Consider the following 21,147-nt stretch of genomic DNA (forward strand, 5'->3'; position numbering starts at 1 on the left):
CTCCTGTTCCTCAACTAATGTCATATATGCCATCATGTGCCAACAATGCCCACACACTATTTATATCTGGCAAACTGCAAATACTCTTCGTGGAAGAATGAATGGACATAGAGCAGACATCCAAAATCTCCAAATACACAAATCTGTCAGTCATCACTTTAATGGAGTGGGCCATTCTGTTAAAGACCTGGAGTTTGTATTCTCGAGAAGAGAGACTTTAACAACCATCTACTCTACAGAGAGAATGTTGGGAACATTCATATTCAAATTTGACATATTAACACGTGGTTTGAACAGGGACAGCAATTACCTGATCCATTATAAGGACTCTTTCACATACTTTGATGTTTGACCTAACACTTAACTTCCTCACCCTACACACTCCTCCTTCTTATCTTCCATCTGATTTGCCAACCTTAATAACAATTTTTCTGATTTGTCAACCCTGATAACAACAATTTTTGGACCTCTGTGATTTTTATATTGAGTCTGTTCTGGTATGGCTTTCAATCTGAAGAAGTGCGCATCACTTAAATTATTTTGTTAGTCTTTAAAGTATTACATGACGGCTTTTTTGTTTTGATAGAATACAGACTAACACAGCTATCTCTCTTGCATGTTGAATAGTAACAGAGAGGAAGCCGTGCTAGTCTATACACTATCAAAACAAAAAGCAGTCAAGTAGCACTTTAAAGACTGGCAAAATAGTTTATTAGGTGTCCCATGAAAGCTCACCTAATAAACTATTTTGCTAGTCTTTAAAGTGCTACTTGATTGCTTTTTGTTTTGATGGCTATCTCTCTGTTACTATTCAAGAACTAAAAAGAGAATGAATCTATAATAAACCCTGGATCACATGGTACTGCCACTCATGCACACAGTGAGGGTACTTTGTGGGTATATATAAGCATAAACTCCTCAAAAAGATGCTGTTTTTCCAAACACTATTTCTGTGTTGTCTTGTTGGTACCCAACATTTGTGCTGAAATCATTATTACAAAAACAAAACTTGAATGACGGTTTTGGGTGTTTGATTAAATATTTTTACTTGCCTGTAAATTATAAACAGAAAATATTATGAACTCTACACTTCTTCCCCTTATTTCAATGCAGCTAGGAGATGGACAACAGAAATTGCCTATTTTCAATCTGCAACCATTGGATTGCATTCAGTGTAGCAGAGAAAGGTATAGCATAATCCAACAGCTGGACATTGACTGGAAATAAGGTGTAGTTTAAACAGTCAGAGTCATTAACCACTGTAATAATTTACCAAAGTTTTGTGGTGGTATCACCAACAGTGACAATTTTAAAATATGATTTTTTTTCTTTAAGATCTCTAGGAGTTATATGGCCTGTGTCATACACATCACACTAGACGATCAGCAGTGAAACCTGCTAGTCTTGGAAAATATGAATCATCTGGGGTTGGGTCCTTCTGCAAGTATCTGCCCCCTGACTGTCTTCTTTTCTTTGATGCTATCTATACATATTTTGTTGGTTTCAATATAAACTTCATGCAATGCATTGTCACGTCCTCTCACTCCCATGGATTTCACAGTCGTTTGAATTAACATACTAAAGTCCTTCTCCTCTACCAGAGAAGCAAATTTAACTCCAATATTTCATACATGGTGAAACTGAGGCATGCACATATTAGGGACTTACTCCGCGTATTGCCAGGAGCCGGAGCCCCGAAGAGGAACTTTGCACCTGCGCACTAAACACTGGGGCACGCTGCGCAAAGTAGTTGCACGAACTCGAAGCACTCTCTTCCCACTGAAACAGCCCCGCCCACTCTCTTCGGAGCGGCCAGCAGTTCCACCCGCTCTCATTCTAGCCCCTCCTTTCCCATTCCTATTGGCTGCCAGGAACCGGCTTCGGAATACGTCACAATACCCTCGTTCCCTCCCCCTCACTCCAGCAGCGACCGAACTGGACTATACCACTTGCCATTTTCAGGGGGTGTGTGTTGAAATCGGGACTCCCCGATATTCAATACCACGGATGCCGACGGAGGCAGCCACCTAGTACCCGGGGGAGGCGGCTGCGGCAAGTCAGGGGTTGAATAGGCAGCGCCCCGCGCTCGGAGAGCGCGTCCTGGCCGGGAGAGAAGCCCCTCCTCCCACGCGCACACACACGCGCCGCTCTGTGTCTATTGTGAAGCCTTTGGGGAGCTCTGCGTTGCTGCCGCCTCCCCCTATCTCGCGCCGGGGTCGAGTCCTACCACCTCCACGAACGAGTCTCTCCAGCGGGGCGAGGTGGTTGGAAGGAGCCGTTTGAACTTCGCCTTCGGACCGAGCCGGGGGCAGCGCGCGCCCCGGGGGCGCCGAGAGGGCGGGGCTGGTCGGCGGCATGAAGGTGTGAGGGGAGCAGCGCGTGGAGCGGCGAGAGTAAGTGCCCCGGAGTCTGCGCCCGCCGCCCACGGGGCCAGGGACTGCCCCTTCAGCGGGGGGGAGGAGGCTCTATGCTAGTCGCTGTGTCCAGTGTGACACCTTCGCCACCCCCTCCCCGCGTGGTCCCCCCATCTGCCATGGGGTGGAGGGAGCAATGGGGCTGCACCACTGGGGTCCCCTTTGGCTGGCTATAGCTGAGGGGAAGAAGGAGGGGCTGCGAGCCCCCTCCGGCTGTTGCAGGGGCAGGTGTGTGAATTCCTCTCCCCTGGCTGTAGGGCGGGTTTGCACTTTTAGTACCAGAGCGTGGACGGGGAGGCGGGACCTTTTAATTGTTGGGGTCGGTAGTCGTGGGGGGCGGGGGAGGAGGTTTCGGTGGTTGCCCCAAGGTGCTAGCTACTGTGTTGATCTGCAGGGGGTGGGGCTACCCTGACCCAGCCACCTCCGCTTTAATTTATGTAATGGGGACTGTAAAGGCCAGAGATGGGGATGAATGATGGAGCTAGATGCGATTTGCCTGTTGAAGAGAAGCAGATTCGACCATACCTATTGGAAATAGCTGCTCGTTGAAAGATTGCTACCATTGTTCAGCTGTCGCGGAGATCTCTGCCTGCGAGCCAAAGCCCTCCAAGCAGCAGTCCTAAAAAATGTAGCGTCCGCCTCCTCCAACCACTAAAACATCCATTCCTCTGTGACAGTTCACCTTGTGGATACGATAATTGTGAAACGTAATAGCCCAAAGGAATCCACACTTGTCTCTTAAGCGTGTACGAAGTCCTGCTGGATCGTTACACTTCATGTATCTGTGGTTTTGTTTCATTAGATTTGCTTCATTAGTTTTGCGTTTAGAATCAGAAATAAATACAGTAAATAAATGTTTTAGTTTGTTTTGTAGCATTGGCTTGTTAGTTTTTTATATTTTTAGCAGATGTTTCAGTTTTAAAGGAAGTACATTGAATTCCTATGAAGATATTAAGGGAATAAAGCAAGTAGAAAATACAGATAGTAAGGCTTCACTATTTATTAAATGTTGTCTTTAGATTTTTTTTTTTTTGGTGGCTGTTGACATAAAGAGACTACACTGTAGAGACAATGCAGCAAAAATAACATTGACACAAAAATAACTTTGCAAGAGTCATTTTAGAGGAAAGTTTTGTATTTCCAGAATGTTGGATCTTTATTTTTTGTTTTTTAGTTTTTGACACTTTGAAGTGTACAACTTTCATTTCAGATTTGTAAATGAACTCTTTATCAGTGGTGCAATAGCAAAACAAGTTATGTGGTTTGCTACACTTAAACACACCTGATGTGAGTCACCATGTATATGATTTATTCAGTTTGAGAATGCAGCTGTCAATGATTCACATGCTGCCTGCCAGTAATTATTAAGTGATTCTATAAAAGTGCATTCCTTATTTTCCTGGCATGTATCTAGAGGGTGTTGTCCATAGTTTCATGGTGGTGTTGAAAGGTAACATACTTAGGATCTGTTTGTGAAATCAATGTTTGATGCAGTAGTGCTATTTAAATATTTTATCTTAAGTATTATGCTGCAACTGTTTCAATATATGTAAAGGCAATATTTATTATTGCTGAATCTCTAGGTTTAACATAGAGCTTGATTTCTCTCATAATATCATAGTGGAAATTACAGCTTTAATTAAGCTCTGTTGTGCTCAGATATTCTAGGTAAGTGTAGTAATTTTAAGGTTTTGGGGTGGATTCGGTACAGCATTTGGAATAATTTATTGCTTTAAATTAGCTGTTGTCCATCTACTGCTATCAGTGAGGTGTGTTGCCAACACACTCTTTAGAATTTGAGAAACAAGTAGAGCTACACTTGTGGTAGCTTGTACTGTACAGATATTGCATGGTTAGTTAGCTTGGGTGTAATGAGTAGTAAAGAACAGCAGTTCTCAATCAGATGTCTGGGACTGCAGGCTGGCTTCAGGGGGTCCACCAAAATAAACCAGAGTGCAGAACTGGTGGTAGGCTCACTCTTTAAAGGGTAGAATGCCAAAGCTTGAATCCTGCTTGTCTGGTCTATAGCCAAAGCCCAGTCAGTTTAGCTTTATCTGGCCTTGGTCAATTGCCCTGCTTGTTACCCCATAATGCCAGCTAATACAGAAAAACAGCAGTTGTGGCACATGTGGGCAGTGGAATTTTTTCTATAGTAAGGGGGGCGCTCAGAAAGAAAAAGGTTGAGAGCCTCTGGTGTAGAAGGTGAAACACAGCTTAGTTGAGCAGACACGTTAGGGTGTGTACCCAACATGACTTTCTTTGCACTCAAGCCACTACCTCCTGACTGCTAGATACTTTCCCCATCTAATTGAAAGGAAGCATGAAAAATCTCTGATGGAGGGGAGTTGGTGTGGAAAGCCTCATGAGAGAGTGGAACCTCTAGTGATGCTTCAGATTTTCTTTTTTTGACCTAGCAGGTAGCCATACCATTCTATTACAAAAATGGCAGGAAAAATATATGTATGCATGAATATATAAATAATCTGAGCATCTAGTTTTAACGAATAAAAAGGTAACAAACAACAAACTCTGAGGAGGGTTATTAGAGAGCAAGGGTTGGCAACCAAAATAGCAAAAAGCCATTTTTTCAAGTCTGGTAAAAAGCTCAATAATTCAAGAGCTGCAGTGCATGCAAATACAAGATGGTCCTTAATAAATAACATCAAACCATACTTTTTGTAACCTCTGTTTTAAGAACCATGCACAAGCAATGATTTGTAATGCGATACTTGTTTACTGCAGAACATTCACAAGCTTTTAACCTATTCATTTTCCTCACACTTTACATGTGTTTGTACCACTCCTCCTTACTTTCACTCCTAAACCTATTTTAATTATGCCAATTTTACTGCATGTTCAATTTCAGTTTTCTGTCTTAAAATGTGTGTTGCCCTTCACAGCAGGAATGCTGCAAGCTTCTTTTTCCTCTTCAAAATCAAGACTTTATTAGTAACATGATCAAAACACAGATACCCTATCGTAGTCCACAATGCACTGCACGTACTAAAGAGGGAGTTATCCAAGGTTTCGAGATCACATATCATTTGCTGTTTAGATATGAGTTGTTCAGTGTTGGGCTTTTATACGTTCACTGTTTATGAAAAAATAGTCAGGAAAGTGTTTTACTTTTGTAATTACAGGATTGGGGGCCACAAATAAGTCCTTAAAGAGCCACAGGTTGCAGACCCCTGTTACAGAGAATCATAGAAATGTAGAGCTGGAATATCAGGAGGTCATCTACTACAGTGCCCTACACTGAGAAAGGACCAAGTATCATCCCTGATAGGTATTTGTCTAATGCCTTCGTAAAAATCTCCAGTGACACCCCTCGTTAGAAGCCTATTCCAGTGCTTAACTATCCTTATAATTAGAACTCCCCCACCCCCACTATGTAACCTAAATCTCCCTTGTTGCAGACTAAGCTGATTACTTCTTGTCCTACTTTCTGTGGACTTGGAGATCCATTGATCATTGTCCTTTTAGAGCAGCCATTAGCATATTTGAAGACTTATCAGATCACCCTTCACTTCTTCACTCAAGACTAAATGTATGTAAGGTGTTTCTTCTGAGACTCCTATGCATAATTAGGCTCTTGTGATTGGCTGACTGGTATATCTGGGAGAGTGGAAACTTCTGGTAGCAGTACCTGTTGGAAGTGCTCATGACCTCTTTTTCCCCTCAGCATTTAAGCATGTTCTGATCTCATGGCTATGAAATGGGAGATGCTGCAAGTTCTGATTAATGCTAGGAACTATCTACTAGAAAAGGTTACAGTTGAAGTGGAAAAGATTTGTTTTGTGGGTGTCTGATAAAAATGTTGACCAGTTTTAATTCCTATGCAGCTTATTTTAGAATACTCTCTATACAACAAAGCAGTGGCTTTGTGTGTCTCCTCCATTAAGGTCTCTTAGTAGCTATAGCATCATACTCACATTAGCTGCATCTACACTAGGCATTATTTTCAAAAGTCCAGGCCCTCTTTTGAAAGAGAGCATGGCTCATCTACACATGCCACGTGCTCTTTTGAAAATAAAATCGAAGGAATGCAGCCCAGCTTCCAAAATCACGCTTCCAAACATGAAATAGGAAAAACCGCCCCTTTCAAAAGCTTATTTCATAAGAAGGAGTGTGGTGATGCTCCACCACCCACTCTGCAATGTGGAGATGCGCTGCCCAGTGCCTGTGGGGCTGTATGGTCTGTGCTTGAAGCAGCCCTTTAAAGCTGCACGCACCCAGAAACCCCGTGTCAGGAAGCTAAGAGTGTGCAGGCAGCAGCCATCGCGTGTGGTGCCCTGCACAACTCAACAAGACCCCCAGTGGCTACCAGCGCAGCATGGCCACTAGCCAGGGACATAAGGAGCCCCAGGGCCCCAGCTCCGAGTGCACCCAGGGCTCCCAATAGTCCAGCCAAAGGAGGAAAAGCATGCTCCCTCCTGGAGTGAGCATGAGCTCCAGGACCTGCTGGGGCTCTGGCAGGAGGAGGAGGTGGTACTCTGAGTCATGGGGAGGGAGTGCTGGAACATGGCTGCCTTTGCCCAGCTGGCTGAGGGCCTGACTACCTGGAGTCACCCTGCCTGCAGTCCTGGCCAGGTCAGGAGTAAGGTGAAGGAGTTGTGTCAGGGTTATACCCTGGTTAGCCAGTCGGGGGCTGCCCCCAGTGCTTGACCCTCATTGCTTGCCCCTATTACACGGCACCCAGGAGCATCCTGAGCCCCCAGGACACCACCTCCCTGCTGGCTTTCCTGGACATTTCAGCTGAGGAGCCCCAGCTGGGAGAGGAGCACGAGCCAGGACCAGCGGCCAGACTCGGGCCACCAGCACCAGAGACAGAGCCAGCCTCGGCCGGGGACTGGTCCAGCAAGGACAGGGACCTGGTCATTTACCTGCCCTCCCGCACCCCCCAGCCAGGCATCAGCCAACTGGGTGTCCCCTGACTTCGGCGGTGGACCATCAGGTACGTCCCCGACAGGGCATATACCCTGGGCCACAGGGTGGCGGTTGCATGCTCACCAGAGGGCCCCCCCACAACCCGAGCGGATATTGGTCAGCCACCGCCCAGCCAGCCAGACTGTGGCCCTCAGTATGGTCTTCAGAACCCATCCCATGGATAGTGCTGTGGCTCCTCTCAGGGGGAGGGGATCGCAGGGGCTAGACTGCACAAGGGGGCCACCCCAGGGGGATGGGGACCCCCACTGTCACCATGGGCCTCCAGGGCCACCCAGCTGGTGGACAGGGGCTGGGGGCTGGGGGGGGTGTGGGCCATGGGGCAGAGGTTGGTACTCATGGCCTGTCCCTCTCTTCCCTTCTATTCTTGCAGCTGTGCCATCTGAGGGCTGGGAGAGCTTCATACCATCTGTAGTGCCTGTCAGCTCCCTGGATGTGAGGGACAAGCACTGGGCAGTGCCACCTGCAGAACCAAGGCGACCTTGCTCCTGGAAGGGCCAATGGTGGGCGGCGGAGGACCTCTATCTTGCCGCCTCTGTCCACCAGGAGGTGGCAGGGAGGTGCCTCCACCTGGTGGAGGGCAAGGTCACCTGGCTTGGGCAGAACTGATGGGCATCCTGAAGGATGTAGCAGGCACCTTCAGGGAGCTCTTGGTACAATAGGAGGGGGCATCTGGGCCACCTGCCAGCCCCCCTGGAGAGGCCCCAGCTGGGGCTGATCACCACGCTGTGGTGGACTCCCATCCCTACTTTTCCATCCTCCCTGCACCCTCCCAGCACTTTCGCGGACCCCGGACTAGGGGGGGTTGTGGGTCCTGGGGCTGCCATGGGTTAAGGCCTTCCACCCCTGCCCTGCAGTAAGGGCCCCCCAGGCAGGCCACCCCTGTGTGCATCCTACTTGTAAGTAATTGTATGCTTACATTCTGCATATTTTGAAAACAAAGTTCCCTGTTGTGTTCAATAATAAGTTTATTTCACCCATATCCCTGTTGTGCTGTGTGCCTGGTGGGGAGAATGCTGTGCAGGGGGTGGGAGCTCTGTGTGGGTGGTGGCAATGGGGAGTGCATGGGGTGGAGGGGTGTGTGGTGGACCCACTGGGGGTAGCCTGTGCGAACCTTGGTTGCCTCCCCCTGTACAAAGGCCTCCCCCTTGCTCTCCACACAATATTGTGGAACATGCAGCAGGCGCCCACCACCTGGGGAACACTGAGGACACCCACCTCCTGGCATGCCAGGAGGCTGCACCACCGGTTCTGGAGACTCTGAAGGTTTGCTCAACCATGTTGCAGCTGTGGTTGAGCTGAGTGTTAAACCGTTCCTGGGTGAGGTGGCCCATGTAGGGCTGCATGAGCCAGGGCTGGAGCAGATATGCTGCATCAGCCACCAGGCAGAGGGGGACTGTGGTGTCCCTCAGTGGGATCTCCCTCTGGGGGATGTAGGTCCCTGCCTTCAGCTGGTGGCATAGGCCTGATTTGCAAAAAACCCACCCGTCATGGGTGCAGCCAGGCCAGCCTACACAGATGGACAACCGGGGCCGGTTCCAGGACACCATGGCCTGCAGGACCACAGAGTGGTAGCCTTTCCTGCTTATATACGGCCCTCTGCTGTGCTCTGGAGCGCAGATGGGTAAGTGGGTCTTGTCGAGGGCCCCAAAGCACTTCGGGAATCCAAGCGCAGTGAAGCCCACAATGGCCATGTCCAGGTCCCTGATGCAGACCACCCTCTGGAGGAGCATATGTTGAGGGTGCACACCACCTGCAGGGGGGAGACAGGTGCATCTGTCAAGGTGGTGCAGGGCTTGCCAGGCCTCATCCTGGCCCCACCCCAGGCCCCCAGTCCTGGGACCCCCAGCCCCTGGTGGGTACATGGTCCAGGCCTCCTAATGTCCATCACAACAGCTCCAACTGTGGTCTTGCCTGCACCAAATTGGCGTCCCATGGAGCAATAGCTGTCTGGAGTGGCCAGCTTCCAGACAGCTATTGCGACCCTCTTCTCCATGGGGAGGGCGCACCACATCCAGCTGTCCTGATGTCTCAGCATGGGGGACAGCCACTGGCAAAGCACCATAAAGGTCGGCAGCTGCATACGGAAATTCCAGAGCCACCGGTTGTTGTCCCACTCCCCCATGATCAGCTGTTTCCACCACTCTGAGCTGGTGGGGTAGCTCCAGAGCCAGCAGAGCCCTTGGGAGAAGGGAGATGGCGCTGAAGGAGCCAAGGGTCTGGTGCATCCCTGGCTGCCACCGGGGGGCCTCCCCCAACAGGAGCTGCAGGGCGGCCACCACTGCTGTGGCCAGCAGTGCAACCGCTCCACTGGCAGCAGCGAGCAGGGTTTCCAGCTGCTGCTGATCTATGCTCTATCTGACGGGCACTGTGTCTGTGGGGCTGGTAGCAGCTCGGCAGACCTCATGCTGTGCAGGCCAAGGGTGTTGGAGGGGCCGTTTAACAGGGAGGCCAGCTGCGGCCCTGACCGCAGCATTTCCTGGCCCCTTCTTTCAAAAGAGGGCATAGGTACATGTAGATGCTCTCTTTCAATGGGCTCACTGGCCCTTTTTTAAAGGGTGGATGGCTCTTTTGATGTCATCGATGGCACCAGCCCCAGTCCATGTGTAGATGCTCCACTTTGAAAGGGTGTCTTTTGATTCCTCTCTTTTGAAAGGTACCCTTTTGAAATGGCACTCTAGTGTAGATGTAGCTATTATGGAACTTTGTCATCAACATATTTGAAAAAAATTTTTTTTAAAAAGACTTAATGACTTGACCTTCCAGTATGGAGCTTTGTCCCTTTGTGGAATTTGATCTTAGTTTTAATTAAATTTGTGTCTCCCTTGATTTGAACGTCTAGCAAGGTACTGTTTTTTTCATCTTTCTGTCAGATGGCAATGTCGTCTTCTGTTAAGAGGTAGTGAGATAGTGTCTTAATGGCAGGAGCCTCTTTACTGCTGTTTATATGCACTGGTGGTTTTTAGACTGTGTCCCAAATTCCTTCCTAAAATAGTTAAGTTGCAAGTAAATCAAAGTGTTAATTTACCTTAGACCTATAAAGGGTAATATTTTTATGTTCCTCAGTTGCAAAGAAAGCACTCTCATATTATCTGGATAGAACTAAACTTCAGGTTCTCTCCTAAGTTTTCTCATGTATGTTTAATGCTAACAGTCAAGCCTTTCAGCCCAGTCCCTCTCTTAGATAATTTAGACAGTGTATTCAGTGTGATCAGTCTATTCTCCTGTTGTAGTTAGAGCCCATTCTACAAGAGTGGTTGTTTTAGCTGTAGTTTGTGTGAAACATATTCTCCTTTATTGAGTTACAAAAGCTGCTAGATAGAGTTTATTTGATACTTATGAACTATTATGCACAAGACCTGGCCACCAGGTTTGATAAACAGTATGGCAGAGCCAGGCCTTTTCTTACTGCCAATCTCTCTCAGGAGTGGGAATATTCAAAAGACACCTAAAGAAGAAATGGAGGTTACTTAATTGTAGACATAGTTCCTCGAAATGAACTCTGCATAATAATAATCTCAGACCACCTTACCCACTTCTGTGTCCTAATTTTAATACTGTTTGGTGTTCTTTAGTGGTGGTAGGAACTGAGGTGAAAGGGTAGACTGCCTGTTGAGGGCTGTATTGCATAGTGGTCAATCCGCCCCATCAGATGTCATGGCTTTTTAAGTGTTTGGGGATGCTGGATACACAGAGCCTGAAGAGAAATGGGGAAAAAGGAAAGGCATTCCATGCAGAAGTAGCATTTAGAAGGAATCCTGTTACTTTGTCTTTACCTGGAGCATTGCGGAGATTGTGGGTCAACCAGTATGGAATGAGCCTGTAAACATTGCCAGGAGGGAGTCAAGTCTCCTGATGGGCTCTGACTTATCAAGGGAAGATCTACCCACCTGAGGGTGGAGAAGCGGGTAAGGAAAAGGGCCTGCTGGAGGAGAAGCTGCATGAAGCTCTAAATCTGGCAAAGTACAATTTCTGCTCCGAGGAGCAGAGCTGGGAGACTCTTGCTTTAAAGAGACCTCCTCCTACAGCTAGGGAGGAAACTCACTAAGATTCTTATATGAGCCCAAAGAGAGCAGCTAAACAAGTGAGTTACCCTCTGGAGACTAAATAAATCAAGCTCCCTTTGCAGGGCTGTTAATTAATCTGGTTTGGATGGCTGGCTGAAAAGCTCCAGGGTGCTGAGTGCAACACTCCTGCAGTTCACAACAAGCCATGAAGACGTGCTGGAGATTCACACCCAAAGAGAGAGGTACCATGCCCAAATTTATAGGTAGGCTTTCAGAATAGCCTCAAACTCTGAGGGTGCCTGAGTGTTCTAAGAGGCCCTGCTGCCAGAAGTTCCGCCATCTCACCTGCATTGGTCAATTTATGCCAAGAATGTGAATTTGCAGAGTTCATCTTGACACATCTCTTTAATGAGTAACTAACTCATCTTTTCTAAACTTTTCCTATCAGTCCTATTTCCTAAATATTTTATCACTTTTGTTGAGTTCTGCTGGACTTCCTCATTTTTTTCCACATGTTTCTTGAATTGTGGTGCCCAAAATTTAACACAGTACTATAGCTGAGGCTTCATGAGTGCTGAATAGTCCTGTGACATATTACGCTCTTGTTAGTGCACCCCAGAATATTGGCCTTTTCCATAACTGTTATGGTCACCTTATATTCAATCTGTGATCCACTCTAACCCTCAGCTGCCTCTCAGCATTTTTTCCTAACCAGTTATTCCCCATTTCATAATTTGTGCATTTGTTTGTCTTTTCCTAAGTGCATTTATTTTTCTTGAATTTCATATTGTTGATTTCAGACTAATTCTCCAGTCTGTCAAGACTTTTGAATTCTATCTAGTCCTCCAAACTGCTAATAACCCCTCCTAGCTAGGTGTCATCCACAAATTTTGTAAGTATATTCTTGTCCAAGAAATTAATTAAAATATCAGATAGTACTTGGCCCAAGAGAGAACTTTGTGGGGACCCAACTAGATACATTAGCGAGTTTGACAGCAGGCCACTGCTAAAAGACCATACTCAAAGAGTTGTTAACCAGTTGTATACCTAGCTGATATTAATTTCCTCTAGACTACACTTCTGTAGTTTGCTAATGCGACTAGCATGTGGGACTATGTCAAAAGTCTTATTAAGATTAAGATCGACTACATCTACATCTTCCCCCACAAACACTAAGACAATAACCCTGTCAAATAAAGGCCATTAGCTTAATTTGTTCTTGATAAATGCATGTTAACTGCTGTTTGTTACCCTGTTATTCTCTAGTTGCATACAAATGGATTGTTGAATAATTTGTTCCACTATCTATCTAGGTATAAAAACTAACCTAGCTGCTTTATAATTCCCAGGGTTCTTTTTGTTCCTCCCTTTTACAAATAAGTACTATGTTTGCCCTTCTCCAGCCCTTTGGGCCTTACTTATCCTCTGAGTCCTCAAAAGCAATTACTAACAGTTCAGAGGTTGCTTCAGTTCGTTCCTTAAGTACCCTAGACTGAATTTAATCAGGCTCTGATGATTTGAATACAGCTTAGTGAAATATTCTTAACATAGTATTTCCCTCATTTGGCTTTGTTCCTTCCCACTTATTAATATTATACTTAGTTATCTGATCAAAATTTACCCCCTTTTTTGCAAAGGCTGACGCAAAATAGGCATTAAACACCCCTATTTTTTCCTTTGTTTTCCTCTTGCTCCTAATGTACTTTAAAAACTTATTGCTGTTGACTATTACAAGCTGTAACTCAATTTGTGCCTTAGTTCTACATGCTTGTGCAATTCTTTTGTATTCCTCTTTAAGAATTTGTCCATGTTTCCACTCTTTTGTCGGATTCCCTTTAGATTTCCAAAAGAATTCTTGATGAACCAATATTGGGCCTTTACTATTTTTCTTATCTGTCCTGTGCATCATAACAGTTTGTTGCTGTCATTCATCTGTAGAGAGCAGTTAGTCTGTCTTCAGACACGAACTGAATATTGTGAATTAAAAAAAATGCATGTTTGAATATAGCATATTAAAAAGTAATTTTGTTGCTTCTGGTATGTTTAAATAAAAGCGTAAGTTTGCAACTAAGGCTCAAAAAATATACCCAACATTTCATAATTTGATGACTAAGCCTATTATGAGGAAGGCAGTTTTGATTAGTAGTTAGAACTCTGGGCTGGGACTCAGGAGATCTTGCTTTTATTCCTTGCTCTTCCGTTGATCTGCCACTTGACCTTAGGAATTTACTTTCCCATGTCTCCATTTTGCCATCTATAAAATGGAAATGATGCTTATCTTCTTAGCAAAGCACTTTTGAGGTCAACAGATCCATTTGTGAGAGAGAAGTTTATCATCATTGCTGTCTGGAGTAATAAGTATGTGTGCCACTGTGTCTGTTTAAAGAAGTACAAAAATGCTTACATGGGAGGGCGGGGGAAGAGTTGTATTGTGTGTAATGATAACATGTCAAACAGTTACATTTCAAATACATTAAATAGAAACTTGCTATATCTGTTTTACTTTTGTTGTCTCTTTTCCTTGCTTCAATCCAGTTTTTCTGTCATACAGCTTTTCCTTTGTTTTCAGTGTATGATTTCTTTTCCTGTTTGTGTCTGTATTTCCATCAATCCTTTACAGGTGTTTCTGTCTTGGTTCCTCCTCTCCCCATGCTTTATCCCCCTCTTTTGTCTATTTTCTGCTGCTTCTGCTTTCCCGTATAGTCGTCATATCCTTCTTTTCTCTTAACTTCCGTCTCCGTCTGTCAACAATGCACACTTGCTGGTTCTCATCCCTGTTTACTCCCTTGCTTCACCTTCTTATATACACAGCTTGAAGAATGAACCTGATGCTTAAAAGCCTGAGAACTAGACTGAAATATGGGGCACCATTGTCCATGGGCAAAGCCAAGGAGTGCTTAATCAGTGACTGACTCCAAAAAATAAACAGACAATTTATTGATTAGTACTAGGTTTCAAAACATGGAGCTCCAAGAAGGACCTAAAAAGCATGTCTTTGTAAGTCTTGCATCACACCATATTTTCCCAGCACCCAAGGGATACAAAAATGGGTAAAGGGAAGGAGAAAACAAAGCTCTGATTCTCATCTGGACATTGTCCATGGACACTGCAGCCCCACATTTATCTAAATATTCACCTAAAAATGGGAAACAAGCCCAGAGAGAGGAATATTTAGATAAATGTGGGGCTGTGCATAGTAGTAAGTGGCCGGGCTGCTAGTTCTTCTCTCACTAAATTGCTCAAAACCTGTACATCTTTAGAAGCTTCCTGGCAGCTGTATCAGTGGATCGGAAATAGTTTCAGTTCATCTGGACTGAATGCTGATGGTCAGATTTTCCTACCCCAACCCTGCATATATCCCTCCTCATCACCCTGTACCTCAACATGAGTGACTAAAACGCTGTGGACTTCAAGCCCCATATCCTGTGATGGGTTCATCATCATCACGGCAAATCCCAAAAAGACATCGTATTCTTGAAGATCAAGCACCTTCCAGATGGGTCTCTGGCAAGGTAGTAGTATATTCAGTTAGTGTCCACCAAAGCTTTTGATGCCCATGTGATCTCTGGCTGGATAGGAGCATTTCTTGATAACCATGTCTGAGTTCATTGTGGTTTTTTTTTTTTTCCTTCTAATAATGTCTGTATTTAAAAAAAAGCTGTTCAGCTCAAACCAGTGGTGATGGAGGGGATTGCTTAGTTTGCCTTAGAGTATCTTCATTTCTAATCTTCCCTGTCACTTGATATTGAGCAAATGATGGAGACAATGAAAATGTCACATTGTTTTTCAACCTTCCTCAGCACCCACGTTTCACTTCTGTACAGTAGAATTGGTATAACTTATTGTAGATCTACGGCTTCATAGGCAGTTTGAAGTTAATATGTCCCCATAAAATTGTTGAAGGGCCTGAAATACAGAGGCAGCAGGTCTGATGTAAATGTTCATATCTTGGAAGCATTCTCCAACATTGTCTATGACACTGCTCAGATATTTGACAGTTGCCACCTGCTTGATCTGTGCTTCCTCTACCCTCCATCTACACACATTAATGCCAATCTGTTGCAATCTAGAGTTGAAGGCTACTAGTTATGGCCAAGGGACTTTGCTTGACCTGGATTAAAATGTGTGGTGTCTGTTGTCAGATATGCCATCAGATAGAGTGATTCATCAAACTAAGTCCATACTTCATTGGTATGTATGAGATCTCGAAGTGGAATTGTTTTCAGCTCAAAGCCATTGACAGTTGCCTCCTCAAGTTTATTGATCAACCAATCAGTGCTGATATTGAACCAAAGTGGTGACGGAATGCAGCATTGCCAAACTCCTGTGATTGTGACAAAGCACGTTATGCATTTGCTATGGACTCAAATTCAGGTTTTTGTTCCATTATAGAGCTCTTCTGCCAAAGACATTGTTTTCTTGGGATGCTGAAACCCTTCAGATCCCACAAACTTTCTTGATGCACTGAATCAAAGGGTTGACAGGAGCAGTGCCTGTGTTAAATTCAGCCATCTTCTCAAAAAGCTGTTTCAAGATAAGGAGCTGGTCTGTAGTGCAACGACCTGGTTTAAAGCTGTACTGAGTATCCCAGTCTTTGCCACAAAGACTATTTAATTTGTGATGCTAACATGGAAATAGACTTTCCTCTGGACTGATATCATATCTCAATAGTTTCTGCATTTGGATTATTCCCTATTCTGGGGAAGAATAGCATAGTTCTTCCAGTTATCAATGATGTTAGTGTACCAGACAGTCTGGAAGAACTTATGCTGTTAGAGTAAAACAGTACTGTCACCTGTCTTCAGTAATTCTGTTGTGATATCACAAACCACTGCTACCTAACCTCACTCCAGTTTATGGACTGTGTTCCAGATTTTTTCTTGGTTAAAAGGAGGTGGTTCTACCTCCTAATTCCTTTGAAAAATGGGCAAAGCAGATACTGCTTCCTTTTAGGAAAGTCCTATGAACTGAGCAGATGCAAAGGACTTGAATGCAAACATGACAGTGATGGTGAGTATGTGCCTGGGACTGCAAATTACATTGTGAATATACGTGACAACCTCTACCAGACTTCAACCTATTTTTGAGCACAGTATATTGCTATATCATCATCCCAGCATAACATGACCAATAGAATCTTTTGTCCCATTCCTGGTCCTATAGAAACTCACTGGAACTCAGGATCTGAAAATCATACAAAAGGAGTGGGGCCCCTCTTATTCTCTCCCCAATGATGCTGCTTATAGCATCATAGACTACGAAGCCATCAAGTCCAGTCCCCTGCCCTCACGGCAGGAACAAGCACCATCGATACCAGTGGTGCCCAATAGTAATTCAAGGATTGCCACACTTCTAGCTGTGGTCCTTTGATATTTGCCACAGTCCCCCCAACCTCTGCCCCCACTCTAACTGAATGCCCTTCCCCTTTCCCAGAGCCAGCTGCCCTCACTACCCCTCCTCACTCTGACTACCAGTGACTTACCAGAGCTGCTGCTGGGGCCACAGGAGTGGTGCTGGGGCCACTGCCACTGCCACCACATGCTTGTCCTACCAAGTAGTGAGGCACGTGCTTGGAGCAGGCAGAGGGCGCTCCATGTGTGCAGTTCTGAGGAGCCTCATTTAAAGGCTCCAAGAGTCGCATGTGACCCCAGAGCTGGAATGGCCACACCGCAGTCCTGCTCTGCAGATGTGGTGAGTAGCGAATATATTGGACCCCATGGATCTATATAAACCCTGTTTAGATATCTATCCAGCCTGTTCCTAAATATCTCCAATGATGGAGATTCTAAAACCACCCTAGCAGTAGTCCTCTTATTCCAGTACTTAACCACTCTGACAGTTGGGCATTAGGAAAAATTTCCTAACCTGAACCTCTCTTGCTGCTGCTTGTCCTATCATCAGAGGCTAAGGAGAATAATTTTTCTCCCTTCTCCTTGTAACACCTTTTTAGGTGCTTGAACACTGCTATCATGCCCTCTCTGTCTTCTCTTTTCCAAACTCATTCTTTTAGTGTTCTCTCATAGGTCATATTTTCTAGACCTTTTAATCATTTTAATTGCTCTTTTCTGAACCGTCTCTAATTTCTCCACATCTTTCCTGAACCATGTTGCCCAGTGTTGGACACAGTACTCCAACTGAGGCCTGTCACCAGTTCTTTAAATTTTGTTCTGGAAGTGTCCATCTGAACCATTTCAAGAGACCTGGTCTTGGGAGGATTTGGAGCTGCATATGATCGTCTTGGAGCTTAGAGCCTTCTGACTAATCTGGTATTCCTGCCTATACTCTTGGGCTCCACAGTGCAGACTATGACTTATAACATGTCTGCAGTGCTCTGCATCAGCAAACAAGGAGGCCTATGGTTATTCCCTCTCTGCCATGATGCTGTCAGGCTATGGATTTCATGTCATCACCATGACATAATCTTCGTGGCTCTACATCTTTCAGGCACCAGCAAGTACCTGGCAAACTTCTTAAGCTGGCACATGGTAACCAAATATGAGTGGTTGCTGCAAACATCCATCAACAATGTGATATTTCTCCAAGAAGGGGACTCCCATTATAAATGCCTTTGCTATAAAGGACAACACTGAATGCTCAAACTTCTGCTTTGGAGAGACCAGGAGCCTATTTTTTACTTTCTCTCTCATATCTCTCCCTGCCACACACAAGAAGATTTACTTGGCATTACTCAGGTCCTTAATTTTTGTTTTACTTATTTTAAATCATTCTCTGGAATGGGACTGGTGATGAGAGTTCAGTGTGTAAGCTGCCCTGGGGACAGAGGACTATCCCAGACCTCTCTCACTGTAACAGCTTGGGGCTAAAGAAGTGACTCCCTGTGGCTGATGCAGGCACCACTGGGAGAGGGGTATACGTCCCTCCAGCTGGAGCTGGTCCAGGTTCATCTGTCCCCTGCGCCTGCTACCCAGAGTGAGGAATGCAGGAAACTGTTCACTTCCCCTCACTCCCTGATGAAGGGGAACAACCAGCAATATTTCCATAGAAAATGGGAGGGGGAGCTTTGTTTCCCCCCCCACTCTCTCTTAAGGGCACCTGGGGGTGGGAGGCTCAGGGCTAGGGCAAGTCCCAGGAGGCGGCACCCCTAGCCAGACCCTTTCATTTGCTTGGTAGTGCTGTCTCTACTTCTCATAATACAATACAGAAAAATCTCATTCCAAAGAGATTCACATTCCACTTTCCTGGCACAACGAAACCCTTACCTTGCTTTAAGTTATGATAAGGGGAAACTGTATATCTAATTTAGTGGCTGTGTTACTGTTTGGGGGGGTTCTTGAACAAGTACAGAGACGTGAACAGCCTCTCAATCTGTTGTGTATGTGTGTATTGAGGCAGACCAGAGGCTGCATGCAGCAAGAGCCTGATGGAAGGCAAGTATTTTGGGAGCTGGATAAATGCTGTTTTTGTTCCCACCTAGGCTTGCAGAGTGAGCAGCCCTGCAGCCCAGGCAAACAGGAATCAGCCTGCAACAGGAGTTAATCAGGCATCTGTTGCCAGCAGGGCCTCTTGGCTCAATGTAAAAGGCTTCCCCCACAGGCAATGGGGGGAAGGAGTTGAGAGGTGAACAAGGAGGGAGAGGCTGGATGTTCAGAGGAGCAGAGCGGCACAGCCAGGTACAGGGGGAAGGGGCTGTGGGAAGTGATAGGAAAAGTGGCCCAGGACAAAGGCAGCTGAGTTTTGGGGCAGAGGTAAAGCCCCCATCTGCTGCTTCTCACTTAAGGCCCCCAGGCCAGAGCCCAGAGTAGTGGGCAAACCTGGTCTTCCCCCCACCCTTCCCCTGGAGAGCCACCTACTGGAAGGACAGAAGCAATCCAAACCTCCTGATGCAGGCTTGCTCCCTCTGCTGGGACTTGCCTAGGATGAGAAGGGCTTGGTAAGCAGAAGACCCAAGGAAGCAAAAGCATCTCCGAGAATCTCTGAGGCACACATTAGAACCCGCCAGGAAGTGCAGAACCCTGAGGTGTCTGACAAGGGACTTGTCACTGCGTATGCCTTTTCCCTGGTCTTCAAAGTGATCTCTAAAGTCAGACTAATGCTTCTCTACTGTTCGACAGTTCTGGCCTTCAGACCTCATGCAGATGTTCATTTAGTGCCTCCCATCCGACTTCTGGTCTGCCTTCACTTAAGATCTGGGAATTGCTGTCCAATATTGACTCCAGATCCACAGTTGTTGCTGTTGCTAGCTTGGATGTTGGCTGGTTGAGCATTACTGACAGAGGTCTCAACCAGTTCACAAAATCATCATATAAAGGCCATCTGCTAAGAAGATCTACTCCTCTAAGGCTGTGTCTACACTTGCTCCCTACTTCGAAGGGAGCAATGTAAGTAGGGTGTCGGGAGATTACTAATGAAGTGCTGTGGTGCATATGCAGCACTTCATTAAGCTAATTCTCCCCCCAGGGCAACTTCGAAGTGTTAAACTTCAAAGTGCTGGCTCGCGTGTAAGGAGGAATAAAAGGTCTTGGAAGTAGCCCAGACACTTTGAAGTACTGGCGGGTGAGCTGCGGCTCCATGTGAGCCGGCACTTCGGAGTTGCCACGGGGGAGAATTAGCTTAATGAAGTGCTGCATCTGCACCGCCGCACTTCATTAATAATATCCCGACACCTTACTTACCATGTTCCCTTTGAAGTAGGGAGCTATTGTAGACACAGCCTAAATGGAGCTAGTTCTCCTCATGCACAACCCAGCATAACCTGGACCTAATTGAGGCCCTGATATAAAAGATCCTTGACTGTATGCTGCACTTGAAATAGACTTGTTAGGCTCTTAGTTGCAAGATAAACCTTGAAAACACTATATCATTTTGTGCTTAAATACTCTCACTCTTGTCTTTTCACATCTAGTGTGATCTTAACATCGCGCTCTTGAAACTCAGGGAGCCTCCATTGAAGTTGCTACTGAATAGTTCAGTATGTCATCTTCTACTTAAGATAGTCTTTCAAATAGCTAACACTTTAGATAGGTGGTCTAGGAGTCTCACTTTGATCAGTTCTCACCGCCTGATCATCTTGCAATCTTGAACTGATATTGGGAGAGAAGAAGCTACATACTTTGGACATTAAGACCCTTGTTCTCTTAAATGGGCAGGACTAAAGTTTTCAGTTTGCCTCCATGCCTCTTTGTCGGTATCTGGATCAGCAAAAGGCCGTACCATCATGCTATAGATTAGAGGCACACATGATCTCTCTCTGTTACCAATTATCTGGTGCTCATTGACAAAACATAGGTAGCAATATTAGTCTTCAGAAACATCTCTGAATCTCTGGTTTTTGGACCTTTTTGATAAATGTTGTGCTTTTGATGTGGGTAGGGTTGATGCCAAGTTTCAGATCAGTACTTTAACCTCTGTCTAATGCATCTGATACTCCCCTTTCCCCTGTATCTAGAGTGCATGCTGCTTGCTTTTTACCTCCAGTGGGATTGCACACAGGCAGATATATGAAGAGTTTTATCCTACAGTAACTGTGATTCTTTGAGATTATGTAGTCAGTGTGGATCCTACAACCTATTTCAGAATCCTCAGCTACACAGACTTTGTATTGCACAGGAACCAAAGATGGCTTGTGATTATATATGGAGGTGTTAAGATGCAATAGGACACATGCAGAGAGGTCTCTGACAGACTTTCATATAAAAGACTCCGGTCTTGCATGCATGAGGTGGTGGCCTACTTTCAGTGGGATCAATGCTGAATATCATATCTTAAAGAACTGCAGGTACTGTAGGGTAATCATTCTTTAATTCAAGTGATGTAAAACCAGC

The 21,147-nt window shown here is 45.6% G+C and overlaps 1 protein-coding gene across 1 annotated transcript in view; it reads left to right on the forward strand.

Moving 5' to 3' along the window:
- Window positions 1-1,868: 1,868 nt before the first annotated feature.
- The window catches only part of WASF1 (WASP family member 1), a 183,651-nt gene continuing 164,372 nt past the window's right edge, over window positions 1,869-21,147 (forward strand). The window contains exon 1 of the mRNA XM_074988818.1: window positions 1,869-2,393. The gene's annotated coding sequence lies outside the window, so the exon portion shown is untranslated. The remainder of the gene's footprint in view (window positions 2,394-21,147) is intronic.

This window comes from Carettochelys insculpta, chromosome 3 (assembly GCF_033958435.1).
Source record: "Carettochelys insculpta isolate YL-2023 chromosome 3, ASM3395843v1, whole genome shotgun sequence".
Classification (NCBI taxonomy): domain Eukaryota; kingdom Metazoa; phylum Chordata; order Testudines; family Carettochelyidae; genus Carettochelys; species Carettochelys insculpta.